The sequence below is a fragment of the Rattus norvegicus genome, chromosome 3, assembly GCF_036323735.1.
Source record: "Rattus norvegicus strain BN/NHsdMcwi chromosome 3, GRCr8, whole genome shotgun sequence".
NCBI classification, from domain to species: Eukaryota; Metazoa; Chordata; class Mammalia; order Rodentia; family Muridae; genus Rattus; species Rattus norvegicus.
The window spans coordinates 132,010,400-132,023,217 of NC_086021.1; the positions used below are offsets into that span (position 1 = coordinate 132,010,400).

The following is a 12,818-nucleotide window of genomic DNA, read 5'->3' on the forward strand; positions in this document are numbered from 1 at the left end:
CCCTCCTTCTGTCACAAATGACATGCATTTTAGATTATTTAATTTACTCTGTCTTTCTCAGAGCAATGGCAGTCTACCCTGTAGGATTGGTGATCAGATTAAATTAATAAGCTTAAAGCTCTTGGCATCATGTCTAATATACACTAAGTTGTCAGTATTAGCAGTCCTTGTTACTGTTAATTGTTAATTATCTCCTGTCTTGGGTCTCTATACCATATGGTGACTTTATTTTGATGTCCAAGTCTATTATCACCCTACGTTTCTTATCGAATAAATGATTGTAGATTCTGTCTTTGAGTGTTTGACACCTGCCATACATTGCATCAAGTCTGGATTCATTTGATTCACACCAATTTCATAAAAATTTGTCAGTGTTGTTAGTATTTACACTGCAGTCACATGAAGATTTGGAAAAGATAATAAAGCCACCAGGGGAAAGTTTTGAGCATAAACCCTCGAACCTCTAAGATTCAGCTAAGAATTGTAATGGAATTGAGATGTGCGGGTTAGTAGAAAAATGATCAGATACTAGGAGTTTCTGTGTTCTGGTTCCTAAACTTCGTTTCTTCCTCCATCTTCTTACCAATTCCTGTAGCATGCTGTATCTCTACTGTAGAGAGAATCTCTTATAAGCATTACCTGTCAATGAAAAGGACTATGGCCAATGAGTTGAGGCAGGAAATGGGGGTGAGACACTGGCAGGAAGAGAGAGGATTCTCAGAAATAGTCAAAGAGGTGGGAGGTTCACCCAGGGATGCCGAGGAGATAGATGTAAACTGGCAGGTAGCTGAACTCGGTAGAGATTTGCTTGAGAAGCTGAGGGAAAAATGGAGCAAGAAGGAGAGAGGTAACTAACCCTGTGGAAAGCACTGAATAGTTTGAATAGGTTAAATTTGCTGTGAGCTAGTCAGCGAATGAGCCAAAGCTTATAGCCAAGCCATTTATTAATAATAATTATTCTCAGAGTAATTATTGCTGGGAACTAAGTGGCTGGAAGGAAAAACTGGGTTTGTTTGTTTGTTTGTTTGTTTGTTTGTTTTTCATTCTGTAACCTGTCTTCACAGGTCTTAGTTGTGTTTTTCACTGCATCCGAACACCTGCCAAAAGCAACTTAAGGAAGGAAGGGTTTTTGTAGCTTCCCATCCTAGAGGATGCTGTCCAGAATGACTTGGAGAGATTGCAGGAAAAGCAGGAGGCTGCTAGTCGCATTACATCCAAAGTTAGGAACCCAAGAGCAATAAATGCTGGTATTTGGCTTCATTCTCCTTTAAATTTTATTCAGGACCCCAGACCACATGAATGGTGCCACCTGAGTTTAGGGCGGGTGTTTTCCATCTCCACCTCAAGTCTACGTGATCCCTCAGAAACATGCCAGCATTTGTTCCCGTAGTAATTCTAAATCACATCAACGTTATAGTGCATGCTAACCATCACACCCACATTTTAAACGTTTATATTTCGTTCCAATAATACCAAATTCCCTTTGTTTCTCTATGTGTACTAATATTTTCCATACTTCAGATACCATTCTTCTCCTGTCCAATGTCCTTTCCACTTTGAATATCAAGAAGAGTGCTACTACTTTGGGGCTGGAGGCATTGCTCAGGGGTTAAGAGCATTTGCTCTTCTTGCAAAAGACCCAGGTTCAGTTCCGAACACCCACACAGAGACTCACAGCTGTCTGTAACTCCAGTTACAGGGAATAGAACATCCTGTTCTCACCTCCACGGGCACTGCACACATATAGTATACAAGCATACATGCAGGTAAACGTCCAAACACATAAATTACAATGAATAATCTTTATCATAAAAAAGGAAAGAAAGAAAAACAGAGAGACAGACAGACAGGAAGGAAGGAAGGAAGGAAGGAAGGAAGGAAGGAAGGAAGGAAGGAAGGAAGGGAGGAAGGAAGGAACCTGCTATTCATCCTATAGGAATCATCTCAAATTATTTCTTCTTTCATGTTAACTCTTACCTTTTAGGCAAAATTAGATGTTTTTGTATCTGTGTGCTGAAAACCCACAGCTTAATAGTCCTTTTTTCTACTTCTAATTGTCTATCTTTCCCACTAGATTATAGGCCCTTCAGCATAAATAATTTTATTTCTTGTCCTTGTTTCTCTGACCCCAGAATGTAAATAACCCATAAATTAATGATATATGAATTGATGAGTACAAGTTTTGATCATTCTTTAGAGCAATATCCTTTAATTCTGATCATAGGAATGCATAGTAGCTACAGCCTCATACGCTAATGGTTATAAATGTGACTGTTGTGATCAAGAATGGGATGTCCACTATATGTAGCCTGGGGTAATTTGCATCTAAATAGCCACGTGAGTCAATGGTTAATGTACAGGGCAGAGTGACATCATTCTTTCTGAGGTTCTCCTAGGATGTGTTTCACCCTGTGCCCTTTCCAGTTACACGCTACATATATCCTAAGAATGTCCATGTCAGAGAGTTGGTCATGTTGGGTGTGACTGGAAGTGTGGTCCTTTGGAAGGGATGTCCCTGATCTTGAGCCCCACTCACATAACAGCAATAGACACTGTTTGTAATGGGGATAACCAGCTTCTAAAGAGCAGTTTGTGAACTCTTAAGGGATGCTAGATAGCTGACTGAGATGTTTGTGGTGAGGCACTTTTTGGTTCTCCACACAGAATAGAAGTAGAAAACAGTATAGGTCACCCCTTATCTACTCACCCCATCTCAGCATTCTACATACATACACATGTAAAATTTCAATTTGCTATTTCATGTTTTGTTCATGTTCATGTTCTGTCTTTTCCCTATCCCATGAGATTTCCTTAAACTTCAAAGTTTTCTTTTCTAATAATAGTATTGTATTGTTTGACATAAGGTATAGGGGCAATAAATATTCAATAAATGAACAAATAGTCAAACCAAGGCAAAGCCACAAATTCCCATTACTGCAACAGCCTATTCATTCCTCGCAGGAGTGAATGTGTGAGAGTCATGCCAGCCTGCATCAGTGTGCCGCAGTAAGGAGCCAGTCATGCAGGAACAAAGGCCTATGATTATTAGGATATCTCAAGAAACACAGTTGTGCATTGTAGGCTAGTCCAGGCTAGTAGACCAAGTAGTGTTAGTGAAATGGACATTGCCTTTTTGCAGCTCACTTAAAGAAGTTCAGATTTCATGAATAGAAATAAACAAAGCATTTTAACAAAAGGCTTGTTTCCACAATCCCAGTGTTGGTTGGTGAGTTTGCCCAGCCTTCCTAGCGTTTGTACTAATTTGACCTAATGATTGTGAAAATCTGCTGTTGTATAGTCGCTATTTGAAAAGAAGGAGACCAGAGGAACGGTGTACAAGAGCACAGTTAAAGCATAGACCCACGCTATGCACATCCTGTTACCAAACAGCAAGGTAATAACATGAAATGTGAATGTGAGTTCATGTCAATCCAATTCAACTCAGTTTAAACAAAAAAGAATTACCAATATCTACCTTGTGTGTGGGGGGGGCATAATTCATTAGGAAATGTTATCTTTAGAGAATTTACAACCTGATACATCAGTAAGATGCATAAAGTAACCACTTGTGATAAAATGTGATGAATTTGATTATGCAGCTGAGCATGGCACACCGGTAGTACAGGGAAGGATGAGGAGTTGTGTGTCTTGGAGAGTGTATCCAAATTCATCTACATGGGCTAGGGAGGGTGGGAGTGGGGAGAAAAGATAGCTCCCCATAAATACTCCCACAATTAAAAGCATAGAGGAAGGGATGGGGTATCATGATGCTCCTGGGAGGTAGAGAGATATTTGATTGGTTGGCTCTCTAAAGATAGTTGACTACAGTTTTATCACAAGGTCACCCTGCAATTCCAAAATTTGTGAGATGATTGTTGACACTGCAAACAGAATATATTGATATGAAGAAATCCACTAAATAGAAAGGCCATCTATGAAGGCTGAAACAATTTTAAGCTTGGAAATTTAAGGCCCAAGTCAGAATCATGGCTGTGAGGACAAGAGAAACACTATTAGCATGGTTCCCAGAAGTAGCTCTCAGTTCCTGATTTAGTTACTCTTGTGCTGCTGTGAAAAGACACCATGACCAAGGCAACTTATACAAGAAAGCATTTAAGTTGGCAGTAGCCTGGAAGGCGTGGCGCTGAAGTTGGTGCTGAGAGCCAATAAAGGAGTAGAAAGGAGAATGAGGCTGGGCCTAGTGTAGACTGTGGTGTGACCACCCCCAGTGTCATATCTCTGCCACCAAGGCCACACTCTCTAATCGTTCCTATAGAGTTCCACCAACTAGGAAACAGACACTCAATTATATGAGCCTATGGGGTTCATTCTCATTCAAATCACCATAACTCCTTTGTGCCCCACAACTCTTGAAAGAAAACACATTTCCACCAATAAGAGCAATGCTTCCCAAAAGAAGCACTTCTTCAGGAGGGTGTGGGGAATCTTCCCCAAATGATGCTGGCAGAAAAACCCTATTGAGTATGAGGGATCTCCATTCTGAAGGCCTAGAATGGTGAGGAAATGAGGGTTAAGTACACTGCTAAATTTTGAGTGGTCTTGACCGCTACACTCACCTTGTTCTTCAAGACAGGTTCGTTGGTTATGTGTGTTCGTTCTGTTCCTTTTACTCAGGAAGGACTTGGATTTAACTAGATTCTCAGCTTTTACCAACTTTGGTTATGACAGGTGACTACTCTAAATTTCAGTCCAGGGCAGTTTGATTAGAAATCAGAGACACAGTGATCTAGGGGAACTTGATCAATCCAGAAGCATGCCATTAATAATTAAAAAAAAAAGAAATGGCTAAAGATGATGAATGGTTTTTGTTAAAGATGGCAAATCGGTACTCTGATTTGCTACTGGCTAGGGAGGCTTCCCCAGTATCACCAAGAAGAATGAAAGCCCTCAGCTGCTTTGCTAAAATGCTATGAAAAGGAAATCAATCATGTGCCTTTTGTTTTAATGGCTATGTATTTATAAAGTCAGTAGAAGCCAGGCATTTTGCTTCGTGTTCTGGATTAAAACATACTTTTACAGGCATTGATCTTACTCTCTAGAAATTTGTCTTTTGTATGAATTCAAATGAATAAAACGAGTTCCAGCGCAGGGTATTAGGTGGTCAGGTAGAGGCGTGTATAAGGAATCATGAGAATGACTTCTCCCTGTTGGTGAAACAGCTGCTGTTTCTGCAAAGGGTGTGGTAGAAAACCTGCCAACGGGGAAGAGAGAACTTTTCTAGAAGAAGTGAAGACAAGACCAAAACATGGTGACAGTAAAGTTCAGAGGGGATGAAAGAGTCCCTGTGGCCAGGTCTAACAGGGACAGAATAGTTGTGAAAAGCTGACACTCTTCTAAGAAGCACACATAGCATCTCATGCTATTAGGGGCCTCAGGGGGAGAGGGAGAGGTGCCATGAGCTTGGTAATATGAAAGCAAAAGTTTGAGAACGATTGTAAAGGATTTGATTGAGGATCATGGTCAAGGGAGCATAGTGCGAACCGGTTACAGACTACTTTGGGAGAGCCAGGACCACATCTTCATTCCCCTCGCCCTTGCTTGTACATACACCTTCTGTTTCTACCACCTTTCATGGTTAAGCAATTTTAAAGGTCCAGTATGCAAAATGGCTATATTGGTGCCCAGTACTCTCTAGCATGGAGAGTCCAGGATAGGGTTATATACCCACCTACCTGTAAAGTCAGTAAATGCCTAGGGTCTTCTTTATTGTAACAGAATTAATCGTTGAGACCAGAACAGTTCTTCCCTCCTTGGTTTTGACTTTTGATTTTGCCCGAGCGAGCTTGCTCTTCTGACTAGAGCCATCTCCTCATCTAGCTGGAGGCCTCCTGCTGGCAGCTCACTGTCATTTTTTGGCCCAAATCCATGGCGCTCTCAATCATTCTTCAGAGCCAGAGTTGTCATCTAGAGGGGTGTGACGCTTGCATAAATGAGTTATGAGTCCTCATGATTTCGAGTGGATTACCAAACACCTTCCAAGCAGAAGCAGCATCTGCCAGCTCCAAGGTGTGAAAAGGACATTATGCATATGTATGCAGAGACGCATGCCCCGCAGCAACCGATTCAGAAGTGCAGGCTCACCCCAGCCTGTGCAAGGAGCCTTGAGAGCTGCTCTTTGAAAAGAAAGTGCTTTGACATTCCTTCTTTCCCCTCTTCTCTCTGCAGCCCTCGGTTTCCTGTTTTATGACCTGATGGATAGAATTAGAAAAAGCTTTGAGTGTCCATGTTATTGATGTCTACATACAATATTTCATGTCTCTAGGCAGGTAACGCTCATCAACTATTACAGAAAGAAAACAAAGATGGTGACAAAGCAAGGCAGCCAGATGACTGTGACATAGACATTCCCATCTGAGCTGAGCTATCCTGATGATGACTATGCTCGGTGTGCATATCTGTTATTTTTATATTCACGCATTACATATAAATGTCATTTAGCTCTAAAACTAGGGATATTTGCTCATTTGTGACTACATGGATGAACCTTTACTTATGTCAAGGGAAATGAGTAAGAAACAATAAAATACAGTATGATTGCACTTATATGAACAAGCTAAACATTTCAAACAGAGGATAGAATGCTAGTTACTCATGTCTGGAAGAAGGGGCAAGGGCAATATTAAGAAGAAGAAGGAGGAGGAGAAGGAGGAGGGGATAACACTTGAAATATAAAAAAATTAAAATAACCAATAAAATAAAATAAAGAAAAAATGATGGACACCTTATATACAACATGGACAAAATGGTTACTTATCATGTATTGAGTGTTTGACATTTGCTGAGAGGATGGTTCCAATGTTCTTGCTTACAAGAGCATCTAGAAGGTAACTGTCAGTGAGGAGATAGATGTGCTGATTGTCCTCTCTTCGCTAACTGTTCACTGTGTGGAGTTGCCTCTCCCCATCCATGGGTTCCGAGCTCTTGGTTCATTCCAACCAACTGAAAATATGGGGGAAACATGCTTCTCTGCTGAACATGTAGACTATGGCATCTACTCTCCAAACGATGCATATAAATAACAGTTTAGACCGAAGGCACAGAGTTTTATGTATTATAAGTAATCTACACATGGTTTACCATATACTGAAGGTTACACACAGATAAGTTCTAATCAAATTTAAGGGAACTGAAATCCACAGAATGAGGTATACTGTGGGTGCTGCTGAAATCAAACCACAGTAGACACGAAGGAACAACTTCACATCTATATTAGGTAATGCTGTCTATTATGAATATAACCATACTTCTCTTGGTCATCCCTTTAAATAAAATGAAATTCAGCATAACTGTCATTTAAAAATAAGACAAAATTCAATATAACTGTCATTTTCAAATAAAATTTAATGGTACTTAAGAATAATACATGTAAATGATTAAAAAAAATAACCACAGAGTATGACGTTCATTGCTATTTTAGGTAGACTTAGATCAGTGGTTCTGAACTTTCTTAATGCTGTGACCCTTTAATATAATTTCTCATATTATAGTGACCTTACTTGTTACCTACACGCTCTGAAAATTACCTACTGTACTTGTAAATTAGGAACAATTATTATCTACTGAGTAAGATTTTCTGAGAACAAGATATAATAATTTAGTCTATTATATATACACATATACATTATAATGTATATCCAAGTATTGTGTTTGCATATATATTTTTAACAGTATCTTGCAAAGAGTAGAATACTCAACCATCTAAAGTTTCTGTCCACCCTGGCTCCCCTTTGATTTGCAATTTTTTATTTTTAACCAATCACTCATTGGTTTGTTTTTGGATAAATCTCTTCTTGCCTATAAAATGATGCTGAGCTAATTGATTTGTACTAGTCGGCATGAGTAGCCATGAAAAATTTTCTACTCTCAGCACTAGAGATGAAGAAAAGATTTGTTCTGTACATGCTCAGGGTCGGTAGGAGTGCAAGAGTGGTGAGTGTGACCCAGTTGTTAGTGGACAAGTAACATTTTGATAAGCAAAGGAGTGTTGGGAGAATAAGGAAAGACAGAAAAAGTGATTTGGATAACCTGATTTATGCCAAGAGAACAGGTAGACTCCTAACCTATTTGAAAATTCCAAGGAAGACAACTCAGGCAGCATGGACCTGTCTCTTGTGGACTGTGCCCCTCTTTACTCCCAATATACACTCCCGGGTTCCCATAAAACTGTACTCTACAGGAAAGCAAGGGGTATCTGTTGATTTTGCAAGGTGTATTGTATTATCAAGTGTTGAACTTTGGGCAAATAAATAAGGATTTGATCTGAGTCCATGGAAATAACCAGAAAATAACCTAGAAATATTTTGGTAATAGAAATGTCTCTGGAATACATCTGAAGGTGCCCCAGAGTGTTTTTATAAATGCTGAGTATGTTTTAAGCTTGTATATAACTTTTTCTTGTGTGTTGTACAGCTGTGAGTGTGGGAGGACAAACCTCCTGGGATCTGGGCATATGTTCTAACCCTGAGAAAATCTGTGAGAGAACCCCAAAGGACACACTGTATTCCTCTGTCAGCCAAGAAAAGAAAATCCTGCCAGGAACACTCCTTGGTCAGTGAGCGAGTGTGTACTGGGAATAGAGCTGTAAAACCTTCTTGGTTAGAATACAGTATGCCTTGACATACGAGTTGAAATTCTGGGTTCAACCTTTGATCTTACAGTAACTACACCATCATGGCTTTCTGGACTTCACTTCCTGCCACACAACATTAGCCAAGAGCATATGCCAAGATAAAGATACTGGCCAGCTTCACATCCCCGTTATGTTAGCATTTCGTATGATGCTGTAGCTGAAAGTATTCTCAGAATTCCCTAGATCATTGCTTTTATTTTTTAGAAGGGAAGGTGGGGTGCAGATGTAGATTGACAGCATTTGTCTAAGGCTGCTGTGTTAGTGGAAGCTGAAGCAAGCTTGTAGCCAGTGCTCCGAGGCCAGCCACAGACTGTTAACACTCATACAGAAGAGTCCACTTAAAAGCCTGATGAGAAGTTGCATGTTCCGATGTGGGAGGTGAGATAGGAGGCAAATTCATCAAATGAATAAACACGTGAGCTTTTCAAACTCTCTGAGAAGGAGAAGATTCCAGTCCCTCATGCAAAACGCTGTTACTCAAGGTTTTTGGCTAAATAATAACAGTGTGGCTATTGCTGGAGCACGTGTGATAATGACAGTATGGATGAATATGTGTGTCTGCTTCCTGGATTTCATATTATCATTTATTCAAAGCACAACTGAAACAAGCATGAAGCAATCCTGCCACCCACACAAACTCTCCCTGTTTTGTTGATGGCAGTTTCTGAGCCTTAAGCAGGTTTCCCTTTTAAGTAAGTACCACAGCTGGTGCCTCCCAACCCACTCTCCTGCTAAATTCAGAGCTCAGCTTATGTTAGCAGAATCAGCAAACATAACAAGGTGGCAGCTTCACAGAGAGGGGCTTTCTCACCAACTACTCTCAAAGTGGCCTCACTGCTTAGCCATGAGCTTGCTCTGTGAGTGAGGCACACCAGGATGGCCTCATCCTGGAGCCATCCCAGATCCTTGATTAAGGATCGCTTGGAAGAAAGGCTCAAAACCTCTTCCAAACTCAAGAGTGCAAGTTTCCATCCTTAATATTGGTCCATATTTTTGTCTTTAAAATAATCAAGTATATTTATTCATTAAAAATTCAGCAGATGGTAAATATAAGGCTGATGTCTTCTTTTTTCCATCCAAAAGCTATCATAAATAATCATATGCTTCTAAAACACAGACCTAAATCGGAGGGACTAAGCACTGTATGTTCTAATTTTAAAATATCTCAGATGGTATATGTATGTATGTATGTGCTTATGTTATCTGTGAAAAATCAGGGAACTGGTGTCTGTTACCTCAGAGTAAATATATAGATAAATTCGATGCATAGACAATCCAGTCCTGTGTACCTTATAATTAGGAAATGACTTGGAACATTAGAGCAGAACTGAGAGATCTCAGAGCCTTTCAAGTCTGAGCCAATGAATTGTGGTATGAGCGCACGTGAGTGCGTGCATGTGTGTGTGTGTGTGTGTGTGTGTGTGTGTGTGTGTGTGTGTGTGCGCGCGCGCGCGCGCACGCGTGCGTGCATACATATGTATGTGTGGTATGTATGTGTGTGTGTTTGTGTATGTGTGCGCATGTGTATGTGTACGTGTGAGTGTCTGTGTGTGTAGGCAATCATGTTATCCTCATTGGGCCTATTCCTCATCTATTGACTAGGATGTCGGATAAGTCTGTCTCTATTCCTTCCTCCCTCCCTGATGTCACAAATATGGACCGTGTACAACCTTTCTGTGGGAACTGGGTATTGAACACAGCCTCCCCCACCCCTTGCTTCTCTAGAAGGCACTTTACCCCCGGAGCTATATCTTCAGGGTCTGAGCCATCCGTTTTGGTCTAAGGTATCTCTGGTTAGATGAGCTGATTAAACATTAATTCAATTAGTTCTCACCATGCTATCTTTAAGATTTTTTGCACTTTTTCCCGTAAGATTCATCTTCCTTTCATTTCAGTATGTCTATTTCTAAGTCTGTACTTGTCTATTCCAGTAGTGTGGTTAGAGCAAGGTGGTCCACCCCGGCCTCCAAAGCTCATCCCACGGGACGAGACAGAGTTTGGAGACTGCTGTTTAGTTTGACTGTTGAATGTATTTGGGACCCTATACCTCTTGTACAATATTCAACAAAAGCCTGTTTGCGCCTCATTAAAATTAGATTGGCCACTATTTTCTTTATAGAAATTATGCTCCTATTTATTAAAGCTAATTATGCAATGTGGCATTTTTCTTTTCCGTTTGTATTCCTGAATGCCTGGTCTCAATGGGAGCATGTAGGTGAAGATCGATAATCGGTCTCTTATTAGAGCAGGGGGAAGCATCCATTGGTACACTGCATTCAGCTGGGTGTAAGAGGGCTTATTATTAAAGTAGCAGCAGGCATTCAAAGCCCACGCTTGCTGGCAGTGCTGGACACTCAGGATTAAATAATCAGCCATCAGGCCCTGTCTCATAAATGTTTTTCTTTGACTTTTGGCAGGATCTTCAACCTGAGCAGATGCCAGTTGACATGGGAACTCTGAGGCCAGCAATTTAAGGATTTTCACATTTGCCTGCAGTGGTAAGATTTAAAGATATAATAACAAAACACAGAAAATGTTACAAGGCTCTGGATTTTTGTACTAGATGCAAAATGAAGTGCTTTAGGTAAACAAGTTCCTATCTATACATTTTCCCTGTAAGTTATCTTACCAAAACGAAAGAAAATATCAGAGAAACCCCATGATTAATCCTTAAACGTCAAATATAGATAGTATGGTTAGGCTGGATTAAAGGAAAGAAATTGAGTAATAGCTGTAGTTCCTTAAGTTATACAACTGGACCAAGAAGGGGACATGGTTTTCACCTCCTACAATGAGCTGTTTCTACAGAGATGAAATATTAGTTGTTAGAGCACAAAGTCCGTGTCAGTGGGAGAAAAGAGGAAGTGGCTGTTTTCAGTTCTGTAGGGGGCAGTAACAGCCTTAGCATGAGTCTTGAAACTGGGTTGTGAGGGAATGGGATCTGTAGTTAATTAAGTGATTGCATAACAAGAAGACTATCTGGCACTGGTAGTGTGGCCTCCACACTGGACACTTGCTGCCGGTAGAGCCACATCTGTGTGCTGGGACTTCAAAACATTGCCATAATGTTGAAGATGCCAGCCGATGAGCTTGCATCGTGTTATTGAACGATGGGTTTAAAAATAGAAATCTTTCACTCCCCTGCATGTGTGTTTACATGCATGTGCACACACATACATACACACTCTTAGATCCGATGCCAAGGAATAAATGCTGAAACTATCAGCAACCAAATATTTACAACTTTTTTTGAAGGAATCACAGTGTCTGTATACATTCTAATACAGATAGGCATCGCACCAGGGAGTGGTTAACACACTTCAAGTACAATCACATCGTCTGACGTTAGTGAATTCGTGGGGTTTTGAGTTGTTGGGGTTAATAGAATAAATTGAGAAACAATGCCTGATTCTCCTCCACTTCAACTTGAGACTGATCTATCTCCGTAGTGTGTGGCTGTCCTCAGCACATCTGGTTCTCTGAAGAGTACTGTCCTAAAATAGATCCTGGATTCTTCCGAGTCCTTATTTTAATGAAGCCTAACAGCATGTCCATGGTACACTGACCAGACTATGACTCTCTGCCATTTCGTTGGATGTTCTTATATAACAGGCATGGTTTTGTATTTGTAAATTTGAAAACCATGAATTGGGTGTATTTAGCATTTCAGTATGTTCTTCTCAAATTGTCTGCTTCTGTACTTAGTTACATTAAAAAAGTTACATTAACTTTTGCTTTAATGCTTGTGTTCTTAAAAACTGCTTATGAACAATGAATCAAATGACAGTGAAAATGCTGGAAGCTAGAAGATGTGTTGTATAGATTGATGCCAGGACTAGCAATACAGTGTCACATAACATTGTTTTTACATCTAGTTAGTTGTTAGTTGTGTTAGTTAGTTAGTTAGTTAGTTAGTTAGTTAGTTAGTTAGTTAGTCACTGTGTGTATTATGTGTGGACCCATATGAGAAAAGTAAGTAAACCGCTTCTTGGAGTCAGTTCTTCCTTTCCACCATGTGGGATCCGGTGGGATCAGTTACACCATGTTTGATGAAATGCGCCTTTTCCCCCTGGGCTACCTCGCTTGCTTCCATCATAATATCTTGCATCTGATAGTCATGGGGTCCTTTTGAAATTTTTTAAGTTGCCTTTCATATTTCATTCAATGC

General features: G+C 40.2%; 1 protein-coding gene across 1 annotated transcript in view; it reads left to right on the plus strand.

Moving 5' to 3' along the window:
- The window catches only part of Sema6d (semaphorin 6D), a 592,899-nt gene that overhangs the window by 208,720 nt on the left and 371,361 nt on the right, over positions 1-12,818 (plus strand). Inside the window, exon 3 of the mRNA XM_063283741.1 lies at positions 11,068-11,148. The gene's annotated coding sequence lies outside the window, so the exon portion shown is untranslated. The remainder of the gene's footprint in view (positions 1-11,067; positions 11,149-12,818) is intronic.